This window comes from Artemia sp. Qi Xiang Cuo, chromosome 20 (genome assembly GCF_049724085.1).
Source record: "Artemia sp. Qi Xiang Cuo chromosome 20, ASM4972408v1, whole genome shotgun sequence".
NCBI classification, from domain to species: domain Eukaryota; kingdom Metazoa; phylum Arthropoda; class Branchiopoda; order Anostraca; family Artemiidae; genus Artemia; species Artemia sp. Qi Xiang Cuo.
This window is the reverse complement of record NC_142813.1, coordinates 50,389,072-50,416,021: the sequence shown is the minus strand read 5'-3', so window position 1 is coordinate 50,416,021 and position 26,950 is coordinate 50,389,072. Positions and strand designations below refer to the sequence as shown.

The window sequence follows — 26,950 nt, the reverse complement described above, 5'->3', positions numbered from 1 at the left end:
TAAGCCCAGTTTTGGATCGAAAAATAAACTATTTCTGTAAAATCTGAGCTAATAAGGGTTTTTGATCGTAAACTCGTTTTTTTTGTAAGAAAATCATTGAAAATACAATTCTCTGCTTCAAATGTGAAACTTAAGTCCATTTTTGGATCGAAAAATAAAACTATTTCCGTAAAATCTGAGCTAATAAGGGTTTTTGACCTTAAACTCTAGTTTTTGTAAGAAAATTATGGAAAATACAATTCTCTGGTTCAAATGTGAAACTTAAGTCCATTTTTGGATCGAAAAATAAAACAGTTTCCGTAAAATCTGAGCTAATAAAGGTTTTTGACCTTAAACTCTAGTTTTTGTGAGAAAATTATGGAAAATACAATTCTCTGGTTCAAATGTGAAACTTAAGTCCAGTTTTGGATAAAAAAAAAACTATTTCTGTAAAATCTGAGCTAATAAGGGTTTTTGACCGTAAACCCTATTTTTTTTAAGAAAATTATGGAAAATACAATTCTCTGGTTTAAATGTGAAACTTAAGTCCATTTTTGGATCAAAAAAAAACTATTTCCGTAAAATATGAGCTAATAAGGGTTTTTAACCGTAAACTCTAGTTTTTTGTAAGAAAATTATGGAAAATTCAATTCGTTGGCTCATAGGTGAAACTTAAGTCCAGTTTTGGATCGAAAAATAAACTATTTCTGTAAAATCTGAGCTAATAAGTGTTTTTGACCATAAACTCTTGTTTTTTGTAAGAAAAATATTGAAAATACAATTCTTTGGTTCAAATATGAAACTTAAGTCCAGTTTTGGATCGAAAAATAAACTATTTCTGTAAAATCTGAGCTAATAAAGGTTTTTGACCGTAAACTCGTTTTTCTTGTAAGAAAATCATGGAAAACACAATTCTCTGGTTCAAATGTGAAACTTAAGTCCATTTTTGGATCGAAAAATAAAACTATTTCCGTAAAATCTGAGCTAATAGGGGTTTTTGACCGTAAACTCTAGTTTCTTGTAAGAAAATTATGGAAAATACAATTCGTTGGCTCATAGGTGAAAATTAAGTCCAGTCTTGGATCGAATAATAAACTATTTTTGTAAAATCTGAGCTAATAAGGGTTTTTAACCGTAAACTCTAGATTTTTGTAAGAAAATTATGGAAAATACAATTCTCTGGTTCAAATGTGAAACTTAAGTCCAGTTTTGGATAAAAAAAAACTATTTCTGTTAAATCTGAGCTAATAAGGGTTTTTGACCGTAAACTCTATTTTTTTTAAGAAAATTATGGAACATACAATTCTCTGCTTTAAATGTGAAACGTAAGTCCCTTTTTGGATCGAAAAATAAAACTATTTCCGTAAAATCTGAGCTAATAAGGGTTTTTGACCGTAAACTCTAGATTTTTGTAAGAAAAGTATGGAAAATGCAATTTGTTGGCTCATAGGTGAAACTTAAGTCCAGTCTTGGATCGAAAAATAAACTATTTCTGTAAAATCTGAGCTAATAAGGGTTTTTAACCGTAAACTCTAGTTTTTTGTCAGAAAATTATGGAAAATACAATTCTCTGGTTCAAATGTGAAACTTATATCTATTTTTGGATCGAAAAATAAAACTATTTCCGTAAAATATGAGCTAATAAGTGTTTTTGACCGTAAACTCTAGTTTTTTGTAAGAAAATTATGGAAAATACAACTCGTTGGCTCATAGGTGAAACTTAAGTCCAGTTTTGGATCGAAAAATAAACTATTTCTGTAAAATCTGAGCTAATACGGATTTTGACCGTAAACTCTAGTTTTTGTAAGAAAATTATGGAAAATACAATTTATTGGCTCATAGGTGAAACTTAAGTCCAGTTTTGGATCCAAAAATAAACTATTTCTGTATAATTTGAGCTAATAAGGGGTTTTGACCGTAAACTCTAGTTTTTTGTTAGAAAATTTTGAAAAATACAATTCTTTGGTTCAACTATGAAACTTAAGTCCAGTTTTGGATCGAAAAATAAACTATTTCTGTAAAATCTGAGCTAATAAGGGTTTTTGATCGTAAACTCGTTTTTTTTGTAAGAAAATCATGGAAAACACAATTCTCTGGTTTAAATGTGAAATTTAAGTCCATTTTTGGATCGAAAAATAAAACTATTTCCGTAAAATCTGAGCTAATAAGGGTTTTTGATCTTAAACTCTAGTTTTTTGTAAGAAAATAATGGAGAATAAAATTTTCTGGTTCAAATGTGAAACTTAAGTCCAGTTTTGGATCGAAAAATAAACTATTTATGTAAAATCTGAGCTAATAAGGGTTTTTGACCGTAAACTCTAGTTTTTTTTGTAAGAAAATTATGGAAAATACAATTCTCTGGTTCAAATGTGAAACTTAAGTCCATTTATGGATTGACAAATAAAACTATTTCCGTAAAATCTGAGCTAATAAAGGTTTTTGACCTTAAACTCTAGTTTTTTGTAAGAAAATTATGGAAAATATAATTCTCTGGTTCAAATGTGAAACTTAAGTCCAGTTTTGGATAAAAAAAAAACTATTTCTGTAAAATCTGGGCTAATAAGGGTTTTTGACCGTAAACTCTATTTTTTTAAGAAAATTATGGAAAATACAATTCTCTGGTTTAAATGTGAAACTTAAGCCCATTTTTGGATAAAAAAAAAAACTATTTCCGTAAAATCTGAGCCAATAAGGGTTTTTGAACGTAAACTCTAGTTTTTTGTAAGAAAATTATGGAAAATACAATTCGTTGGCTCATAGGTGAAACTTAAGTCCAGTTTTGGATCGAAAAATAAAACTATTTCTGTAAAATCTGAGCTAATAAGTGTTTTTAACCATAAACTCTAGTTTTTTGTAAGAAAATTATGGAAAATACAATTCTCTGGTTCAAATATAAAACTTAAGTCCAGTTTTGGATCGAAAAATAAACTATTTCTGTAAAATCTGAGCTAATAAAGGTTTTTGACCGTAAACTCGTTTTTCTTGTAAGAAAATCATGGGAAACACAATTCTCTGGTTCAAATGTGAAACTTAAGTCCATTTTTTGGATCGAAAAATAAAACTATTTCCGTAAAATCTGAGCTAATAAGAGTTTTTGACCGTAAACTCTAGTTTTTTGTAAGAAAATTATGGAAAATACAGTTCGTTGGCTCATAGGTGAAACTTAAGTCCAGTCTTGGATCGAAAAATAAACTATTTCCGTAAAATCTGAGCTAATAAGGGTTTTTAACCGTAAACTCTAGTTTTTTTAAGAAAATTATGGAAAATACAATTCTCTGGTTCAAATGTGAAACTTAAGTCCAGTTTTGGATAAAAAAAAAATTATTTCTGTTAAATCTGAGCTAATAAGGGTTTTTGACCGTAAACTCTTTTTTTAAGAAAATTATGGAAAATACAATTCTCTGGTTTAAATGTGAAACTTAAGTCCATTTTTGGATAAAAAAAAACTATTTCTATAAAATCTGAGCTAATAAGGGTTTTTTACTGTAAACTCTAGTTTTTTGTAAGAAAATTATTGAAAATACAATTCGTTGGCTCATAGGTGAAACTTAAGTCCAGTTTTGGATCGAAAAATAAACTATTTCTGTAAAATCTGAGCTATTAAGTGTTTTTGACCATAAACTCTAGTTTTTTGTAAGAAAATTTTGGAAAATACAATTCTCTTGGCTGCAAATATGAAACTTAAGTCCAGTTTTGGATCGAAAAATAAACTATTTCTGTAAAATCTGAGCTAATAAGGGTTTTTGACCGTAAACTCGTTTTTTTGTAAGAAAATCATGGAAAACACAATTCTCTGGTTTAAATGTGAAATTTAAGTCCATTTTTGGATCGAAAAATAAAACTACTTCCGTAAAATCTGAGCTAATAGGGGTTTTTGACCGTAAACTCTAGTTTTTTGTAAGAAAAGTATGGAAAATGCAATTCGTTGGCTCATAGGTGAAACTTAAGTCCAGTCTTGGATCGAAAAATAAACTATTTCTGAAAAATCTGAGCTAATAAGGGTTTTTAACCGTAAACTCTAGTCTTTTGTAAGAAAATTATGGAAAATACAATTCGTTGACTCATAGGTGAAACTTAAGTCCAGTCTTGGATCGAAAAATAAACTATTTCCGTAAAATCTGAGCTAATAAGGGTTTTTAACCGTAAACTCTAGTTTTTTGTAAGAAAATTATGGAAAATACAATTCTCTGGGTCAAATGTGAAACTTAAGTCCAGTTTTGTGATAAAAAAATTATTTCTGTTAAATCTGAGCTAATAAGGGTTTTTGACCGTAAACTCTATTTTTTTAAGAAAATTATGGAAAATACAATTCTCGGTTTAAATGTGAAACTTAAGTCCATTTTGGATCAAAAAAAACTATTTCCGTAAAATCTGAGTTATTAAGGGTTTTTGACTGTAAACTCTAGTTTTTTGTAAGAAAATTATGGAAAATACAATTCGTTGGCTCATAGGTGGAACTTTAGTCCAGTTTTGGATCGAAAAATAAACTATTTCTGTAAAATCTGAGCTAACAAGTGTTTTTGACCATAAAATCTAGTTTTTTGTAAGAAAATTTTGGAAAATACAATTCGTTGGCTCATAGGTGAAACTTAAGTCCAGTTTTGGATCGAAAAATAAACTATTTCTGTAGAATCTGAGCTAATAAGGGTTTTTGACCGTAAACTCGTTTTTTTGGTGCGAAAATCATGAAAAACACAATTCTCTGGTTCAAATGTGAAACTTAAGTCCATTACTTGGATCGAAAAATAAAACTACCTCCGCAAAATCTGAGCTAATAGGGGTTTTTGACCGTACACCTCTAGTTTTTTGTAAGAAAAGTATGGAAAATGCCATTCGTTGGCTCATAGGTGAAACTTAAGTCCAGTCTTGGATCGAAAAATGAACTCATTTCTGGAAAAATCTGAGCTAATAAGGGTTTTTAACCGTAAACTCCTAGTTTTTTGTCAGAAAATTATGGAAAATACAATTCTCTGGTTCAAACGTTAAACTTATATCTAATTTTGTATCTAAAAATAAATCTGTTTCCGTAAAATCTTAGCTAATAAGGTTTTTTGACAGTAAGATCTAGTTTTTTGTAATAAAATTATGGAAAATAAATTTCATTGGCTCATAGGTGAAACTTAAGTCCATTTATGGATCAAAAAATAAACTATTTATGTAAAATCTGAACTAATACGGGTTTTTGACCGTAAACTCTAGTTTTTTGTAAGAAAATAATGGAAAATAAAACCATCTGGTTCAAATGTGAAACTTAAGTCCAGTTTTGGATCGAAAAATAAACTATTTCTGTAAAATCTGAGCTAATAAGGGTTTTTGACCGTAAACTCTAGTTTTTTTGCCAGTAGTACCATGGAAAATACAATTCGCTGGTTCAAATGTGAAACCTAAGTCCAGTTTTGGATCTAAAAACAATCCATTTGCATATAATATGAACTTCTAAAGGTTTTTAGCCGTAAAGTCTAGTTATTTGTAAGAACATTATGAAAAATACATTTCGTTGGCTCATAGTTGAAACTTCAAATGTGAAACTTAATTCCAGTTTTGGATACTCATAATGATGAGGACTGATGGTTCTAATTCAATATTTTTTTCATAAAAACAAACTATTTTTTTTTAACTGAGAAATTATTCAACTTTTTTTTTGTACGTACCTTAAAATGACAAAATATGCACACACACAGGCAACCACACACAAACACACACATACATACGCACACACACAGGCAACACACACAAGCACATAAACAAGAAAATGCAAACAAGTACAAACACAAACAAACAAACACAAACACACACACAAACACAAGCACACAAACAAGCTCACACACATACAGGCCCACACACACACAAGCACAGACAATCGCATGCACAAACACACAAGCACACACACAAGGAAACACACACGACCTCAGACACAAGCAAATATACAAACAAGCATAAGTAAACACACACACAAGCACAAACACAAACACTCACACAAAAGCATACACACACAACCACACAAACACACAAGCACACACACACACAAGCACAAACACAAACAAGCACACACACAATCATAGACATACACACAAGCACACACACACAAGCACACAAACAAAAGCACGCACACACACAAGCACACACACACAAGCACAAATACATGCACATACACGCACACACACAATTACAACCACACAAATACCCAAGCACACACACACACAAGCATACACAAACAAGCACACACAAGAGTACAAACTCACAAGAACACACACACAAGCATACACATAATTACACACAAACAAGCAAACACACATACAAGCACTAACACACAAGCCCAAACACACAAATAAGCACACACACAAGCACACATACACAGGCAATACACACACAAGCACACACAAGAAAACACAAACAAGTACACACACAAACAAACACACACACAAGCACACAAACAAGCCCACGCACACACACAGGCCCACACACAAACAAGCACAGACAAACACAAACACACAAGCACACACACAAACACACACGAGCTCACACACAAGTACATATACACACAAGCATAAGCAAACACACTAAGCACAAACAAACACACATGTAAACACACACGCAAGCACAAACACAAGTACACACACAAAAGCATACACACACACAAACACACAAGCTTACACACACACTTGTGTGTGTTTGTGATTGTGAGTGTATGCTTGTTTGTGTGCTTGTGTGTGTATGCTTGTGTGTGTGTGTGCTTGGGTATTTGTGTGCTTGTAATTGTGTGGGTGTGCGTGTATGTGCATGTATGTGTGCTTATGTGTTTGTGCTTGTGTGTGTGTGTGGGCTTGTTTGTGTGCTTGTGTGTGTGTGTGTTTGTGTTTGTTTGTTTGTGTGCGTACTTGTTTGTGTTTTCCTGTGTATGTTCTTGTGTGTGTGTTGCCTGTGTATGTGTGCGTGTGTTTGTGCTTGTTTGTGTGTTTGGGCTTGTGTGTTAGTGCTTGTATGTGTGTTTGCTTGTTTGTGTGTAATTATGTGTGTGCTTGTGTGTGTGTGCTTGTGAGTTTGTGCTTGTGTGCGCTTGTTTGTGTATGTATGTGTGTGTGTGCTTGGGTATTTGTGTGCTTGTTTTTGTGTGTGTATGTGTACGTGCATGTATGTGTGCTTGTGTGTGTGCGTGCTTTTGTTTGTGTGCTTGTGTGTGTTTGTGTGCTTGTGTGTATGTCTGTGCTTGTGTGTGTGCTTGTTTGTGTTTGTGTGAGTGTGTGTGCTTTTGTGTTTGTGTGGTTATGTCTGTGTATGCTTTTGGTTGTGTGCTTGTGTGTGTGTTTGCTTGTGTGTGTGTTTGTGCTTAATGTGTTTGCTTATGCTTCTGTGTATATGTGCTGCAATTGAAGCGTGTTTTTGAGCATGTTTTCTATCTGGAAATCAACTACGCTGAACAAAATTACCATCTCAAAATTGTGATTGGATGTGTTTGGGGGAATTAGGGGCGGGGGGGGGGGGCTAGTTGCCCTCCAATCACTTTCGACTATTAAAAAGGGCACTGGCCACTCCAATTTCCAATCAAATGAGCCCTTTTTGACGTTTCTCCGACAACTCCTTCGTTACGAAGTGCCTGACTGAAGAAGAAAAAAAACACATTGTGCCCACATCGTTCTTTACTTAGGCAGCGCTAGCGCACTGCCTATGATATTGGATAGGCTGTGAAGTAATAATTTTTGTCCGTTTTAAGTTTCAATTTCGCTCCTTACTTTCCTCGGAAAAAACTTTTTTTTAATTAATATGTTACAGGTGACATTCTGCAAATTCTGCTAATATTATTCAATGATATGTCCATGGTTTTTGCAATTTCTGCGAGGATTTGGGCTTGCATTATATTGCTACTTTCATCATCTGAAATTTAAGTGGAGATCGTTGAGTGGGTCTTCACACTCCAAATCAATCGAGCTGCAAAGAAAACTATAAATTGAAGGCACATCGGCCCGCAATTGAAACCATCTTCTTGTTTTTTTGAATTTAAAGGGCAAAAATTTTGTAAATCGGAGAATTTATCAAGAAAAACGTTTGAAAATTTGCCCAAATATATGTCTTCACCCTGTAAAGGAGAAAAAAATGCAACTCCTTCTCCGATTATCAATAAAAATAAGCGTCTAATGCACATCAAACTCGTTAACCCAAAAAAATCGAAATTTTGGCAGGAATCAAATAACCTGGATCCGTAAAAGCGTTGTTAAAAGGCCGTTTCTATGTTCAACCCTCGTCCCTACGGGATTGATAATTTGTAAGAGCTCTCTGGCTTGGGTAGTCAACAATCATATCTATTTACAATCATGAATTGTGACACTTTTATGAAACAAAAGCAGATTATCTTCCAAATCAAAATCCTTTGGGTTTTTGGACACTGTGTCAACTGATAATCAAGGAGGCACACTTGTGCCTCTATAAAGAGGCAACCCACCACAATGTTAAGCGATTTCAGGTCCTAGAGGTCGCAGAGAGACGGCGGTAATCGCATTTTGTAGCCCAAGCTCAAACTAAGAAACTTGCAAAATTTCATCCTCCTCCGACTTTATCTTCATGGGGTAAACTGGGCCGGAAGTTTGGACCCTCCCACCACAGCCCCCCTTTAACGTTGTCCGATTGGGCTGAAATTTAGAGGTTAAGCTTTCCTAGGGCCCGGGAGCTTATCCTCGAAATTTCAGCTCAATCCGATCACTCCTTTCCCTGTTTTCAAAAACCAAATATAGCCACTTAAAATTCATTTCTTTTTTTTTTCTTAGCCACGCCTACAGGCCACAGTTGGCAACGGATCCGGTTGAATGAGGACTCATTCGAAGCAGAATTCGACCTGTTAGGGTCTTTTGATATTTTCAGACCGAAAAAATTACCCCCCGAATTTACATTTACGAAAAACCTCGTTTTCCTATAATAGCCCATGTTAATTTTTCCCACCACAACCCCCCCCGTTAACGGTGTCCGATCAGGCTGAAATTTAAAGGATAAGCTTTACTGGGGCTTGGGAACTTATCTTCGAAATTTCAGCTTAATCTGATCACTACTTTCCGGTTTTCCAAAAACCACATATCAAGATTTTTGAGAATTTGCTTGCGTCAAAAATAGCTTCAATTTGCTAAACAACAATTACTATTGTGTTTGTATGGTCCAGCGGCTGAGAGTACGAACTGTCAGGCAAAAAACCGAGAGTCGATTCACTATCCGAGCAAATTTTTATTGTACTTTGAAAAGAAACTCAGCTTCTTTTTTAAGTTATTTGAAAAAAATGACGTTTTCTAAAGAGTTAAAGAGGCTGAGTTACAAGGTCGACCCTTAAAACGTACAGGGATTAGGAGGCACAGTTGGGGGGCTGTTAAAGAGGCTGAGTCACAAGTTCGAACCTTAAAACGTACAGGGATTAGGAGGCACCCTGTACGACGTGATTTGAGTATTCAGGAATTAAAAGCCTTAACACAAGAATGTTCAAGAGCGGGGGTCTGGGGGCGGCAGCCCCCCAACTTTAACTCCTGACACGATCAGCTAACAGTTAGTCAAGCAATAATAAGTAATAAACTGTACAAAAACGTGCAGAAATTATTTGAAAAAAACTACGTTTTCTAAAGAGTTAAAGAGGCTGAGTTACAAGGTCGAACCTAAAACGTACAGGATTAGAGGCACAGTTGGGGCTACCACCCTCAAACCCCCGCTTTCGCAGCCTTTAAATATAAAAAAATTTCTTTAAACTGAAAGTAAGGAGCATTAAAACTTAAAACGAACAGAAATTATTCCGTATATGAAGAGGCTGTGCCCTCCTCAACGCCTCGCTCTTTACGCTAAAGTTTTTATTGTTTAAAAAAAGAGTTGTGAGAAAGTCAAACTTTAGCGTAAAGAGCGAGGCGTTGAGGAGGGCACAGCCTCTTTCATATACGGAATAATTTCTGTTCGTTTTAAGTTTTAATGTCGCTCCTTACTTTCAGTTTAAAGAAATTTTTTTTATATTTAAAGGCTGCGAAAGCGGGGGTTTGGGGGGTGGTAGCCCCCCAACTGTGCCTCCTAATCCCTGTACGTTTTAAGGTTCGACCTTGTAACTCAGCCTCTTTAACTCTTTAGAAAACGTAGTGTTTTTCAAATAATTTCTTAAAAGACGCAAAATTGAACTGACGTAAAATCGAGCATTCAAAGAGAAAGTACAAAATAGGTGGGATCAACCTTTTATCCCCCCCCCCCTCAAAAATACTCCCTGTACCTGGCTGATCTACAATCGCTTTCCACTTATAGTAAATGAAAATAACTCTCATTTTCTGATCGAATAAGCACCCTCCAAAGTTTCTGTGATATTGAGGTGGAGATAAGGAAGGGACGGTTTTTTTCCAATACGATTAATCTCATATTACGGCTTGCATCATTACGGCTGAAAAATCGCAATAACAAAAACAGGAGTCATGGCTGCAGCGGCAGCTGCAACCTAGTAAAGGGCAAACCACAGCCCATAGTAACCGAAAGTTAAAAAACGCGTTTAAGAAAAAAACTACCTAGTGAGAGAAAATTGTTATGTAACACTGATTCAGGATCGAATGAGGACACTCTAAAGCTTCTTTGACCTGGTGGGGATGGGGATAAGGAAAGGGTAGTTTTCCTCCTATACGATTAATCTCAAATTACGGCCTGCAGCATTACGGCTGAAAAATCGAAAAACAGGAGTAATGGTTGCAGCGGTAGCTGCAACCTAGTAAAGAGCAAACCACAGCCCATAGTAATCGAAAGCTAAAAAGCGCGTTTTGAAAAAAAGAACCTAGTGAAAGAAAATTGCTATGTAACACTGATTCAGGAATTGTAACTACTATTTCGATTTGCCTTAAAAGTAAAAGTTTATTACAAAAAAAAAATCTATGGTGATTTCACAAAGAAGCTTGAAACCCCTCGAAAAAGGCATCAGATCACAATGAAAACTGTACCATTGGAATCAGTATGGTTGAAAACCTTAAATAGGGCAATAACAGTACCCTCCTTGATAAACAAGGAAAATGAATTTTTTACATAGGTAGCACTGATATGTCTCCCGTTTTTTCTTTTTTGTTCTAGCAGGGCTAGGGGGTCAGGGGTGGATCCAGGATTTTCTTAGGGGGGCAAAATAGGTTGATCCGAAAAAAAAATTAGGGGGGGGGCGCAAAATAGATTGATCCCACAAACTTGCGTTAGGAGCAAGTTTTGTTAACGCAAACTTGAGCTTATTAAGTAAATAACACTACTTTAGACTACGCTAGGGGGCGTGCACCCCGCCCCCCCCTGGATCTGCCACTGTAGGGGGTGACTGGAACATCATAGAGAGGTGTGTAATAGCTCATTCGAACGGAAATTAAATTTGCTAGTGCCATTTTTAAGTGACCCATAAAATTGGAGGGCAACTACCCCCCCCCCCCTGAAGGCCTCCTTCCCACAAAGTCATCCAATCGTAATTTTGAGATAGACATTTTGTTCAAAATAGTACAAATGTCAAAATCTTTGGTTTTGGTGATGATATGACCCTTCATAGTTCCTGGAAAAGGGCTGGACACTGGGGAAAGGGCTGCGCTTGTTTTCTGTAATATTACAAACAGAAGGTAATATCTAATGTCTTTTTATTTGCATTAGTTTTATTGATATACGTTAGATAGACTGTAAAGTAATAATTATGTTCGTTTTAAGTTTCAACTTCACTCTTTACTTCCCTCGGAAAAACTTGTTTTATTTAATTATTTCTGTAATGGTCTATTACTTCAGGCTGGTGTTTAACTAGTGGACGTGCCAACACTGATCTTAAGGTGGCATATGGCACCAAAAAGGGATCTTGTGTCTCATTCTTTACCTTAAAGATGGAATTTTAAGACTAGGACGATAAGAAAATCGCCCTGGTTAAATAAGAAAGTCACAAAGAGCTGTAGCAATGAAGAAAATATTGAATTTCTTGATAAATCCAAGGACTATTGTTTTTCAATTAATAAAATACCTTATATGGCATATTAAGCCAAAGCAAGGAGGTTTTTGCGAGTTCTTAGCCTATGGGTAATGGGTTCCCAAATTTCACTGATGCGGAACTCTCCATTGGTTTTATTAATGGCTGGTTTGTTTTCAGCAATTTCCAGAGCTTCTCATATTTTCTGCTTTAAGAGTTGTGGAACAATAGCAATAAGTTGAGCCTGGTCAAAATCAACGGAGTGAGAAGGGTTTTCAAAAATATGGTGGGCCAGTGCAGAAAAAGTATCTTCCTCCTTAAGCTTTGTCTTTTTAAGGCAGGCATCAATGGAATCAGCATGTTCTTTTAATCGGTGATGTAGAGATCTCAAGGTACGACCTATCAACCAGCGAATAGACTACATAATATTTAATTATTGGGTGGTTATAAGAGTCATATCTCAGATATCTATCACTATGAGTTGGCTTTCTATATACACTCAAGTCAAACCTAGTTTCCCGTTTGGTAATAAGAACATCTAAGAAGGGTAAACTTTGTTTATTTTCAAGTTCAATGGTGAACTTTATATCTGGATCCTGCTGGTTACTATATACATATATATATATATATATATATATATATATATATATATATATATATATATATATATATATATATATATATATATATATATATATATATATATATATATATATATATATATATAAGATGTTGATGCTTGATGATGATGCTTGCAAGATGTTGATGCTTGTTGATATATATATATATATATATATATATATATATATATATATATATATATATATATATATATATATATATATATATATATCTTGAGAACTATGAGTTAAGCCCTGAAGAGAGTGGGCGATGCAGAACGTTGGCCTTAAACGACTTACAGCAAGACGTACACAAAAGTAGTAGCAGTAAATTCAATACGAATAAAATTTTGAAACGCTTTTAATTAAAGACAGATATTTATTAAAAAAACATTTTTTTCAAAGGACGGAACTTAACATTAGTAACTTCAAAACAAACAGTAATAAAAGCACAAAGTAATTGTAATCATTAAACTTTGGGATACTTCAAAGAATCCTTACAGGACCTGAAAAAGAATAAAAATGTATATAAAATTCTTTATTTTGCACACTTTTGCAGGTCTTGTGGCTGACCGTAGGCGGGTATGCCTTGTTTGCTCCTTTTTTAAATTCTTGATCAGCATGCCTAAGACTCAGGGCAGGCATGCCTTTCCAAAAACTAACCGGACAAGTATGTGTCCAATAAGAGAGTCATTCATACTCCTGCCATTTTCCCGTGCCCCAGCCATTTAAACATTTGCCTCTCAATTACTTGGACTATCTGTCTTGGCTTTTCTCTGTCTACAAATACCCAGCGTCTTGATGCAACCTATGCAACCTATTGCCCTACAATCCTTGATAACTTCAATTTGTACATTAAGGTACGTTTGATTTTAAGGTGCCTACCTCCATTTCAGCGCAAAATTAGGATAGACAATCCTTGCGTAATTCCACTTCAGACAAGGTGCAATATTCTATCTTTTGCTACAAGGCTGGTGAGGAGAGCTGTGGTTGGTGTGGGAGGGAAGGAGGAATGGAGGGTTTATGGGAGTTCTGGGGGGGGGGGGGGCTGTGGGAGGGTCATCGCCAACTTTGTGCATTGAGATTGAAATCATTGCATGTTTTCGATGTAAATAAGGTGGAACAAGCCTACCAGTCTGCTAAAATGTTGGAGGCAGGACGATTAGGGAGAGTTCGGCCCACTTTGGTCATAAAATAACAAGTTCTTTCCTGATTTTGGTTCGAACAGGGTGGACAATGCTAAAATTTGTGCTAAAAAGCTGGTGGGGAGCTGTAAGGACAAAATTGGAATAGGCATTACCGTATATTAGTGTTGGCCTACTGCCAATTCTTTTCCGAAAATTCAAGATCTGTGAATGGTGATAGGAAATGTTTTTTAAATTAGAATTTTGGTGGTCTATAAGAGCTCTAACATCACAAGATGTCACAAGGAGTGCATATCAGGCATAAAGAATATGTACAAAAAAAAGAAAAGAAGAAAAGATCTTTGCAAAGCAACAGCACTGGCATTATGAGAGGCAGTAGTTTAAATGTTTAAGCTACTCCTTAGACAGTAGGAAAGAGGATAAATTTTTGATTGAAAAGGAAGATTTGTGAAAACGGGACTTTTCGTTGCTGTGAGGTACTTGAAATAAAATTATCCAGCCCATACACACTAAGGACAAATATATGCATATATTTTTTTTCGAAATATAGGAAAACGAACAAAATATATTTCTCACGGGAAACAAGATTATATACATATATATATATATATATATATATATATATATATATATATATATATATATATATATATATATATATATATATATATATATATATATATATATATATATATATATATATATATATATATATATATATATATATATATATATATATATATATATATATATATATATATATATATATATATATATATATATATATATATATATATATATATATATATATATATATATATATATATATATATATATATATATATATATATATATACCAAGCTAGTGGACTGGATTTGGAATTCTTTGTCCAAAAGGGCGAAGGTTCCACTCTTGGTGTGGTCATTTATTTAAGTTTTGAACTGGGTCAGTGGTGCAGACTCTGTAAGCTCAGACAGAGTCGACCCAGCTTTAAATGGGTACCTGGGAGAAATCTGAGAAAGGTATGCAGGAAGGGTGAACGAAAGCACAGGAAGGCTGACCCCATTCTCCCATTGTACTTCCTGGCTGAAGGGCCTTGTGACGGAGATCAGCACCGTCAGAAGCTTTGAAGCCACTGTCAGAAGCAGTGGTAAAAACTATGCTTCTGCTACTACTACTAACAACTCACCACAGCACCAAGCCGCCTAAGGCCAACACAGCTACGCACGCTCCTCCTCCATTCCAATCTATTCAAAGCTTGCCTTTTTACGCCTGCCCATGAAGTTCCCATTCCCTTTAAATCTTTCTTTATGACGTCCTCCCACTCCAGACGAGGATGACCTGCTTTCCGTTTAGCCCTAGACGGTTGGCCGAAAAGAACAATCTTCGGCAATCTGTCATCCTTCATCTGCACAACGTGCCTAGATTGCGGTATTGAACTACATTTTTCGTATAACCTATTATTTGAAATACGGTCAGTCAGCCGGGTACCCAGAACAATCCTTAAGCAACCTCTCTGGAAAACATCTAGCAAATGTTCATCCACTTTTCGGAGCGCCCATGCTTCAGAGCCATATTTGACCACTGTCATCACTGTAGCTTCTAATATTCTAATCTTGGTTTGCAGACTTATCTTCCAATTCTTCCAAACTGTGAAAAAACACCCTGAGCCTTAGCTATTCTACTTTTGACATCTTCACTGCTCCAACCATTTTTACTAATAATACTACCAAGGTAAGTGTAGCTGTCCACCTGATCAATCTTTTCATTACCCAACTTTACCTTTTCATTTTCACTTATTCCTAGTCTTAGTGACTAAGTCTTTTTAACATTAATTTTCAAACCTATTCTAGCATCCTGAACTCGCAAAACCTCTAAAAGCCTATTTATTTTGCTCACCCTTTTATCTAGGGAGCTTAAATTATCAGCATAATCTAAGTACAAGAGAGTTTTCACTTCTCATTTGATTCCGTGTTCTCCCATTGCCTTTCCTGTGCTCCTTAAGACAAAGTCCATCAAAATAATCCATGTAAAGGAGGATAGAACACAACCTGATTCAATACAAAATCAGCTGCTATCCTCATTTCCTACCTGTGTTATTCTCGTACATAGCACTAATCACTTTAATGTATTTGTCTGGTATACCACACAAGGATAAAACCTTTACTAAAGCCCTTCTATCAACAGAATCGATCGCTTGCTCATAATCTATAAAACTGAGGACCAAAGGTGTTTGAAAACTCAGGCATTTCTTTAATATTAACCTAAGAGTGAAAATTAAGTGGACACATCCTCTACCTTTTCTAAAACCGCACTGTTCTTCTCTAAAAAACTTTGTCTACGGCGTCTCTCAGTCTAAAAAATATCAGATTACTAAGTAATTTACTACCTACAGAGACCAGACTAATCCCTCAATAATTACCACACTCACTTTTATCCCCTTTTTTTGTAAAGTGCCCTATTTAAGGTTTTCCTAAAATCGCTAGGTACTTCCCCTTTTTCAAAAATCATATTCATAATCTTCAATAACTTATTTCTAACCTCAGAGCCATCATTTTTAAGAAACTCATTTAACACCCTATCAGCACCTGGAGCCTTATCAATTTTTAGTCCTTTTAGGACTGTCGCTAATTCCTCCCGACAAAACAAATCTTCCGTCACATCCAAGGTATCACAAACATTTTCATTTTCCTCTATATCTCTTCCTTTAACTCTATCTTGGTTAAGTAAATTCTCAAAATGTTCGGCCCATTTCTCTTTAGTTTTTTCATTATCGCTCATTGTGGCCCCATTCCAGTTAACTGGGCCAAGTCCGCATTCACTACTCCCTCTCAATTTGTTAACATGCCACTACTATGTTTCACTATTATGCCGTCTAGCTGCATCTTCCAGATCCACGGCAATTTTATCCATGGCCTCTACTTCACACCCCCTTACTTCGTGTTATAATGCTTTCTCCACTTTCTTTATATTCCTTTTGTTTTCATATGATCTATCACTAAGGTAATTCCTGTAAAGTTCTTTCTCCTTTATATTAAACATAACCCTTTTTCACTAATATTCTTGGCTGCAGTCTTAGCTTTCTTCCCTAAGACACCTTCAGCAACTTCACAAATTATTTTTCTAAAATATCCAACCATCTTCCACATTATCAAACTTTAAACTCTCAAGTTTAGTATTCAACTGTTCCTGGAAAGATTCTCTCAAATTCTTATTCTGGAGTCTACCAACATTATAACTGCAAAGTTCTATCACCACTCGATGCGTTTTTTTTTTTATAAGGATATTTCAGCTATAAATGTACAAGAACCCGCTTTAATGATTAGTATCTTTGAAACGAGCTCTAAGACAACTAATTCAAATTTAAGAATTTGAACAATATTCTTTACGGAACATGAGCGTTATTGCTAATACAATTTTTCTGCCGCATTTTCGGTCATTGGACTTCAACATTTTTGGAGGATCGATCAGAAATTATTGAAATGATTGGGTGCTGCATAAAACCAATGCCTTATCTAATATTAAGCCTAAGTTACCACTGCCGCAGGTAAGTGTCCTTACCACTACGCTATCAAAGCTTGTATAACAATGTTTTATACTTTTTACTGTTCCTATTTCTTTAATGTTCCCAATTGTTCCCATTTAAACAACAAGATATCCTAGACTGCAGATGCAGAACTCGGTCTGTATCTCAATTCCATGCAGGATTTTGATGATTTTGATGCACCTATTTTGTGCAGTATTTTGATGCTACTTTTCATCTACCAAAAGCACGCTATAATGATCAATATCTTTGAAATGGGCCTTTAACATTTTTGTCAATTAGTAGTGAAAGAGGTCCTCGTACCCCAGTAGCTTTTTGCTTCTTTCTATATTTTGAAAGGTGCCTATTTTGGACTGTTTTCATTAAAAAATGCATTTTTTTGGTAGTTTCATTAATGCAACTGAAAAAAATAAGCAAAAAATAACAAATTTCCCCCTCCCCATAGATATTGAAAATACATTGCTTTTCTGAAAATTGAAACCACTACCTTAGCAGTTTGCCTAACCACTTGCCTAGCCACTAGAACTAGCCTAGTTCTGCTATTCACCAGATGATTTATAATTTTTTTTTTAGAAGGCTGGAATGGGGAGTATAGTGAATTTCGATGGTGTTCTAACCAGTTGATAACTTGGTTCCGAATAAATAAAGCCACATGCCTTTTAAATAAATTGTGTCTACTAGGGTTAGTCAAAAACAGAACATTGCAATGGTTGTTCTAGTATAATTACTTAGTCTCACTATCTTTAACTAAACACTAAATTCAAATATTATCTCCCACGCACAATCAAAGGAAGAAGACAAGGGATAAAAAACGAATTCCAAGCCATAGACAAGACAAAGCTTATATCACCAGGTTTGACTTTTAACAATTTTTTTTTTCGTTAGGCTTAGTGTGAGAGAGAGTTGGAGAAAGAGGGATAAAGAAACGTACATACTTAACCAGTAGCGTTAATCCCTTCTTCTTTTTCGAGAAGAAGAGTCCTCAGGCAACGGTGTCGATTGCGGTACTCCTAACATAGATGACTCTTCATCCATATCTTCTTCTTCATCCTGAAGAAACTGTTGCCTAATTTTAAAATCACTGGCAGTTTGTATATTAGTCATAGGTGCCAAATCAACCTGAAAATTCAATCACAATTACATTTAATAGCTTCCAGCAGTAATTGGCAATTCGTGATTTTTTAATATAATTTGGTTTCAAGGAGGCACACTTGTGCCTCTATAAAGAGGCGACCCACCACAATGTTAAGCGATTTCAGGTCCTAGAGGTCGCAGAGAGACGGCGGTAATTGCATTTTGTAGCCCAAGCTCAAACTAAGAAACTTGCAAAATTTCATCCTCCTCCGACTTTATCTTCATGGGGTAAACTGGGCCGGAAGTTTGGACCCTCCCACAACAGCCCCCCGTTAACGGTGTCCGATTGGGCTGAAATTTAGAGGTTAAGCTTTCCTCGGGCCCGGGAGCTTATCCTCGAAATTTCAGCTCAATCCGATCACTCCTTCCCTGTTTTCAAAAAACCAAATATAGCCACTCAAAATTCATCATCATCATTTCTTTTTTTTTCTTAGCCACGCCTACAGGCCACAGTTGGCAACGGATCCGGTTGAATGAGGACTCATTCAAAGCAGAATTCGACCTGTTAGGGCTTTTTGATATTTTCAGACCTAAAAAATTATCCCCCGAATTTACATTTACGAAAAACCTTAGTTTTTTTCAAATAATACACATAAACAGGTTAGACATGCTTTGTTATGGAAATATCTGCGCGTCAATTTTCATAACAAAGCATGTCTAACCTGTTTATGTGTATTATTTGAAAAAAAACTACGTTTTCTAAAGAGTTAAAGAGGCTGAGTTACAAGGTCAACCCTTAAAACGTACAGGGATTAGGAGGCACAGTTGGGGGGGCTGTTAAAGAGGCTGAGTCACAAGTTCGAACCTTAAAACGTACAGGGATTAGGAGGCACCCTGTACGACGTGATTTGAGTATTCAGGAATTAAAAGCCTTAACACAAGAATGTTCAAGAGCGGGGGTTTGGGGGGCGGCAGCCCCCCAACTTCAACTCCTGACACGATCAGCTAACAGTTAGTCAAGCAATAATAAGTAATAAACTGTACAAAAACGAGCAGAAATTATTTGAAAAAACTACGTTTTCTAAAGAGTTAAAGAGGCTGAGTTACAAGGTCGAACCTTAAAACGTACAGGGATTAGGAGGCACAGTTGGGCTGCCACCCAAACCCCGCTTTCGCAGCCTTTATATAAAAAAAAAAATTTAAACTGAAAGTAAGGAGCGACATTAAATCTTAAAACGAACAGAAATTATTCCGTATATGAAAGAGGCTGTGCCCTCCTCAACGCCTCGCTCTTTACGCTAAAGTTTTTATTGTTTAAAAAAAGAGTTGTGAGAAAGTCAAACTTTAGCGTAAAGAGCGAGGCGTTGAGGAGGGCACAGCCTCTTTCATATACGGAATAATTTCTGTTCGTTTTAAGATTTAATGTCGCTCCTTACTTTCAGTTTAAAAATTTTTTTTTTATTTAAAGGCTGCGAAAGCGGGGGTTTGGGGGCGGCAGCCCCCCAACTGTGCCTCCTAATCCCTGTACGTTTTAAGGTTCGACCTTGTAACTCAGCCTCTTTAACTCTTTAGAAAACGTAGTTTTTTTCAAATAATTACAGGTTAAGATGGGGCTCGGCTGATACAGCAAGTCGGACTATTGCGGAAATATCTCTCGTTTGGCGATAATAAAACAGAAAGAAGATAAAAAATGTCCTAGACAGGATGTAGACAATTAAGAAGAACGAAACTTAAGGAAGCAATAGTGAACACTGTTTAGCCGAACTTCCAATGACAATCGAGTGGCTACATTTGGATTAAACTTGAAAATAAATTCAGTTCAACTTGAAAATTAATCCGAGATTAATCCGAGAAGTATATCGTCTTTTTCATTCAGTATTCGAAATCAGCTAAATCTATAATTTATGAGTCCTCAGATCCTAGCAATTAATATTCCTCATGAATATTAATTCAGAGTATTGATTCAGAGTTCAGAGAGTTAAGAGCAATTCAATCGGATAAAATAAAGGATTAAATCTGGACAGCTTGCGTAACCAATTTTTTACCTGTGTGTGGCTTTGTGCCAAAATTCTGAATATCTTTTTCGAAAACAAGAAAAATAACTTATTGCTTTGTTACAATACTAGATCAATTAAGGACTACATTATTTGTACATTGACAAGATCCAAAGTGTGAAAATGACAAACCAAACAATAGAGGCCGAGAAAATGTAAAATGCCCAGTTTTTGCGAGAAATAAATTTCAAAATGGATTTATTACCAGCGCTTTCGGAGAAAGTTAATGCAATTCCTGGACTTTTGGATAGCATTACTGCCTCACAAGTACAGATGAATAACATTAGCACACAGCTATCTAGAAATGTTGAGACAAATGAAGAAATTAAAAAAGAGCTGGAAAATGTTAAATCAGACCTAGTAATCATATCTGAACGAGCCAACCAGCTCGAAGCAGAGCAGAAAAGAACAAATTTGATTATTTATAATTATACTCCGCAACACCATGGCGAGTATACTGTGAAGCAAGAAATAATGGATTTATTAAACCGTGCTTTGCCTTCTCTCAAAATAAGTCGATGTGATGTACGTGACATTTTTAGATTGAAATCAGGGCCAGTAGTAGTGAAGCTAAACTCGGTCAAAATCAGAGACTATATCTTAAGAAATAGTTCCTTATTGAGAAAGGGAGGTCTATCGGTGGCCCCAGATTACACAGCTAAATAAAGAGAAGCCCGTAAACGCTTAAAGGAAATTATGAATCTTGCACAGATCGACGGCCGTGATGCAATGCTACGAGGTGACAAGCTGTTTATCCAAGGCCGACTATTCAGGTACGATGGAAAGGCTGTGATTGCGGTTAAATATAACTTGGCGCCAGTTAAAAATATTGGTCCACCCCCTAGTGCTAGACTCCCAAATGACCCTGCTGTTATCCCGATGGGGCTAGATAGTAATGCCAGTAATAGTGATGCCGAGACAGTGATACCATCAACAGCCTATTCTCAGGCAGTATCGGCAACTAAAAGACCTGCTAGTGCTGTTATAAGCCCTAATGACCTACAGCCCTAATGACCTAATGCCATAATGACCCTAATGAGCTACATATATCAGAATCGACTTTAGAGGAAAAGTTATGTCATGGGAAGATGTTTTTAAATCCCCCTTCGCCCCAAACTCAAAAATTTTCTAAAAATTTAATTTAGAAGCTTTTTTAAATATTTCTTAGATATTCAGACATAGAGCGCTACAAACATGAGAATCAACTTTAGAGGACAAGTTATGTTATGGGAAGAACTTCTTTAAATCACTCGACGCCCCAAACTCAAAATTTTCCAAAATTAAATCCCCCTTCCCCCCAAACTCAAAATTTTCCAAAATTCTACTTTAGAGGCTTTTTTAAATATTTCTAAAGTGCTAAAACATAGAGCGCTACAAACATCAGAATCAACTTTAGAGGACAAGTTATGTCATGGGGAGATGTTTTTGAAATCCCCTTCCCCCCAAACTCAAAATTTTCTAAAATTCTACTCTAGAAACTTTTTCAATATTTCCAAAGCAATAATAGATAGCGTGCTAAAAACATCAGAATCAACTTTAGAGGTCAAATTGATTCTACAATAATTCCCCCTTTTCTCAAACTCAAAATTTTCCAAATTTCCACTTTAGAAGCTTTTTTAAACATTTTCTAAGGCCTGTTTGGTTTGACATTCAGCAAGGAGTAAAATGGAAGACCAGAGAGTCTAAATTTGGAACCAGGCAGTGAGGAGATCCGAGGCTTTGAAGATTTATGCCAAAATTAAAGCCCAGTTTTATATCCAGCTTCTCCATCTAAATTATGTTTATCTATTTTTTTTAGTGAAACCACAGAATTCCTGCGGATCCTACATGTGACTTTCCTTCTTTTGTTTTAGGGGAAGGGAGGCAGAGATGGCGGTTTTCTAATTTCTGATATTTTTTATATTATTTCTGATTTGCCAGCCACCCACTTTAGATCTTGTCCAAATATAAATTCCTCCCTTGATATGATTTCAATTTGGTGCAATCTGACTACTTCTTGAAGAACGAGCGGAATAAAAAGGCTGGGAGGAGCTTTGGAGTGCCCATGGGTCTTTTTTGCCTTCAGCTTACTTTTGCAACAAGTTTGGTTGTAATAAAACACAACAAAAGCTGTCTTTCGCTTGGAGTTTTCAATTTGTATCTCGTGAACCAATTTTTATAAAAAAGAAAAGAAAAAAATTGATGTAATTACATATTCACCTAATCTTCAAGGAATATTGATCATAGTTAGATACTAAATGATACCTGCATTAGTTAAAAAGTAAATGTTGTTGTCGTTGATGGAATTTATTTTTCAAGTGAAATTAAGCAATAACAATCCGTATATTTCTGTGACAGAAACATATATTGTCCGAAATTTCTAAAATCTTCACCTTATGTGACATGTATTTGATGGTAGCATAAGTTGAATATGGTAAACTAAATAACAAATTAACTTTTTCATCCATTTTAGGAATTTTTTTAATTTATTTACTTAATATTATTTATTAGTCAGCATTTAAAAATTTTTAAATTCTACTGGGAAATGTTTCACTTTTGATTGCACTAGAAGCTTTTAATTCTTACTAAACCTATCCTAAAGTGATTTATATAAATTCTTGTAAAGTAAATTTTTATCTGCCTTTAAGCCGCCATTTAATATGAAAAAGTCCCAAAACCTTCAAAGCAAAAATATGTTAAAGGTCATTCAGCTATTCGACAATAATGAGTTTTAAAGTCTACTTAGGTTGTCAAGGGAGAATTGGACTGATTACTAATGGACAACTTAGAAACCCTCCAACAAATTCTAATGGCTCCTTCAAGGTTCATTACCATAAGATTTATCCAAAATAAAAGTTACCATTCCTGGATCAGCTTCAGAAGGGTTTACTTTGTTTTTTTAGCTTGAATTCATTCTTTACTAGGTTTCGGCGGATACCGCAGTTATTCCTTTCAGTAAAGTACGAATGAAACTCGCGCTACTAATTGGGATACGACTTTCCAGTTGATATATCGAGTAATTTCTGTATGGTTTGAGTTGAATATCAGTTTTATTTTAGTACATTACAAGTTCATTATTGGTTTTATTTTCTATTAAGTCTAATATATATTTCTTTTCACTTTTAATTCATTGTTCGTTATAATTTCTGTTATTTTTTTTCTCTGATCAAGAGAGCTTCGCTTTTTACTTTTGTTAAAAAAACTATTTTTTTAAAATTTAATCTCTTTTTAATTCATTTCTGTAAAAATGAGAAATCAAAAAGAAAAACAAAAGAAAAAAAAGAAGGCTGTTTTATGTTTAATTTACAAACTCATAATGTCTCTTTTTAAAGTTTAAACTTAAAAAAAACCTCTGTGTTCGTGACTGACTGCTTGACAGACGAATTCTAAATTCATATAATTTCTATGCGTTTCAGGAATTCAGGTTTGATTTTTTTGAACATCTATTTTTTGCCCGTTCAGCTTCCAATTATTAACTCAAACGGGCATTTATTATTTTCAAAATTACCTCATTATTCATTTTAATTTTTGTTCATTTTTGGTTAACAGTATAGGTAGTAGTTGTGGCAGTATTTTGAATGGAACTTTAGTGCATATTAGCCTGATCAAACTGGATTAATATTATAAAACACAATCACATTAATTCGAGACCTTCATTAATGTATTTATTTCTCAATGTAATAATGGTAAAAAAGAAATCGCTGAAAATGTATCTTGCTTTCATTAAAGCAGAAATGACACTCGCACTGCAATGGGGTTCCATAGGGGTTTGCACTGCAATGCAATGGGGTTTCTCATTAACCTCTCACGACCCCCTGGAAGTTTCAGCTTGATATGGTGAGCTGTTCCAAAGATATTCCCGATATGCCCTTTTGGCATTCTGTATGCATATAGTTTTTTCTAGTTTAGTTCAACTTTTCCCTCTACATTTCCTCAACTTTTCACTTCAATATCCTCAGCCTTGACAGCACTCACTAAAGAAACAGGAGTTGGACAGGCAGAGGTGGTGGCAGAAGTAGTAGTAATAGTTGTTGTAGTAGTAGTAGAAGTTGCAGTGGTAGCAGCGTGCAAATATTGCCTTTTAGTCAATTGATCTTCCCCTTTAAGCATTTTCTGAAAGTTCTGATCATTCGAATGGAAATTAAAAGTTCTAGTGCCATTTTTAAGTTACCAAGAAAAATGGAAGGCAAATAGGGCCTCTCCCACGCTCATTTTTTCGCCAAAGTCACCGGATCAAAATTTTGAGATAGCCATTTTGTTTAAAAAATATAATAACTATGTCTTTGAGGATGACTTAGTCCCACACAGTTCCCGAGGAAAGGGCTGCAAGTTATGAACTTTGCCCAATGTTTACATATAGTATTGGTTATTGGGAAGTATGCAGACGTTTTTTAAGGGGGATTTTTTCTGGTAGTGGGGTTGGCTGAATTGGGGGCTACAATGGGGGGAGGCACATTGCTATTAAGGGGGTGCCGGATTTCCCAGCATCATTAAAAAACGATCAGAAATTAAATAAAAAAAACAAGTTTTTTAACTGAAAGTAAGGAGCAACATCAAAACTTAAAACGAATAGAAATTGTTACGTATATAATTGGGTACGCCCCATGGTCAATACCTCGCTCTTTACGCTTAAAGTTTTTTTAGTGCTTTCATAAGATCTATTTATTCCAATTAACGGCCTTTGTGATTAAGGGTAAATTTTAAAGAATTAGAACAAAATTCGAACTTTAGCGTAAAGAGCGAGGTATTGAGTAGGGGGCAAACCCCCTAATATACGTCATAAAAATATACGAATATTGAAGTTCGTTGCGTAAGATAATTCGTAAGTTACATATATTTATTACTAATAAAAACTAATAAAAACGTTCGTAAATAAAATTAAACAACATTCGAAAAAACCATTTAACCAAAAAAGTAAAATTATTATTTAAATTTTGTTTTTCAATTATTCATGTACACTGAGCTAAAATCAAATCCTGCATAAATTTAAAAAGTTCAGAAATCAAATAGAAATCAAGTGTTTTTAACTGAGAGTAAGGACCGACATTAAAACTTAAAACGAACAGAAATTATTCCGTATATGAAAGGGGCTGTCCACGCCTCAACACCTCACTCTTTACGCTAAAGTTTGACTCTTTCGCACAACTCTATTATAATACAAAAAAAAACTTAACGTAAAGAGCAAGGTGTTGAGAAAGGGACATCCCCTTTCATATACGGAATAATTTCTGTTCGTTTTAAGTTTTAATGTCGCTCCTTACTTTCAGTTTAAAAAAACTTATTTTTGTTTTAACAGAACAGAAACAGGTACTTTGAAAACAGAACAGAAACAGTGCCCATGCTTAATTCCGAAATCCAGAACCAGTTATAATATAAGGTTTAGTTTCATTGGCTATTTCTGTTAAAATCCATCTTTGATCTATTAACACTCTTTCCTTAGAAAGCAAAAAGATTTTTATACTTATTTTTCAAATGGAAATTTTATTTTTCTTAAAGGATTCTTTTTAAGTTTGAATTTTTTTCTGCTGTTGCAGTATTATTTATTACGTACATTCATTTAATTATGATGTTTGTCTATGACAAGACAAAAACGATAACAAAAATGCTTACATTGTAAAAATTCCACGGCTTCCGGGATCAAACCTGGCATCTATAAATTTGCAGTCCAGCCCTTTCCAACTCGTCTACTACAACTTACTTGAATTTGTGTTTGAAACGATATGTTATTAATCAAATTTATGAGAAATAAATGAACCAATCAGAGGTGGCCACAATTCCGAAATTTTTTACCGTCCGGAGGCTTTGGTTTTGGGATTCAGCTCTATTTTCGGCTTTGAGAGCCTAACAAGGAAAGTGCGATTTATTTCTAATTTCTACGGCATCAATTAAAAGGTATTTACTTTTTCATCTTTCCTTCTGTTATAGTAAAGAGGGGCGAGAGGATTACTAGTTTAGACAAGCGTGCGTCTGTTGGACAAAGGGAAATATTTGTAATCTATTTTGTTTTCAGTAAAACACAAATGGCGCAACAAGCTTTGGTACTTTTACGATTAGGAAGGTGGAAAAGGGCAGAATCAGAATTTATGTTCGTATTAATTTTTGTTCGTTTTAAGTTTGACTTATATATTCAATTTAATTTTTATTCGTTATGAGATTTATTTACTCATCTGTATTATTACTTGTTAATTTTATGTATACTGTAGTCGATTATTTTGTCCATTGTCCTAAGACCATTTGTCCCAAAGGACAGGGGCTTGATTCCTGGTTGTTTTGTTTGAACAGGGGTCAGAGGCACGACTGTATAAACTCGGTCAAAGTCGACCTAGCACTCAGTGGGAAACACAGGGAGTGTGACGCCCAGGACACACAGGATATGGGACAGAAAAGGATGGCTGGCCCCAACCCCCTATTACACTTCCTGGCTGAATGGTCATAAGACGGAGTTCGGAACTACTGGTAGGGATTTTAGGATATAGGGATTGATGGCCCATGCATTACTGGGAGTTGAGTACCTCCACCAGCACCTCAAAATCTTACAATGAAGTTTTGACATTGCATTCCAAGAACCTCAAAACCCAGGTGTATCTTCCTTCCGAATGCACCTCCGAGCAAACTAACCAGAGCACAAAACAATTTGGAACCAGTTTATT

General features: G+C 35.1%; 1 long non-coding RNA gene across 1 annotated transcript; it reads right to left on the bottom strand.

Moving 5' to 3' along the window:
• Positions 1-12,855: 12,855 nt before the first annotated feature.
• Positions 12,856-25,969, bottom strand: LOC148940322 (uncharacterized). The gene is made up of 3 exons (XR_016143446.1): positions 25,911-25,969; positions 18,129-18,312; positions 12,856-13,010 (listed from the first exon to the last, which is right to left on the bottom strand). It is a non-coding gene; the product is annotated as an uncharacterized LOC148940322 (long non-coding RNA).
• Between the last annotated feature and the right edge of the window lie 981 nt (positions 25,970-26,950).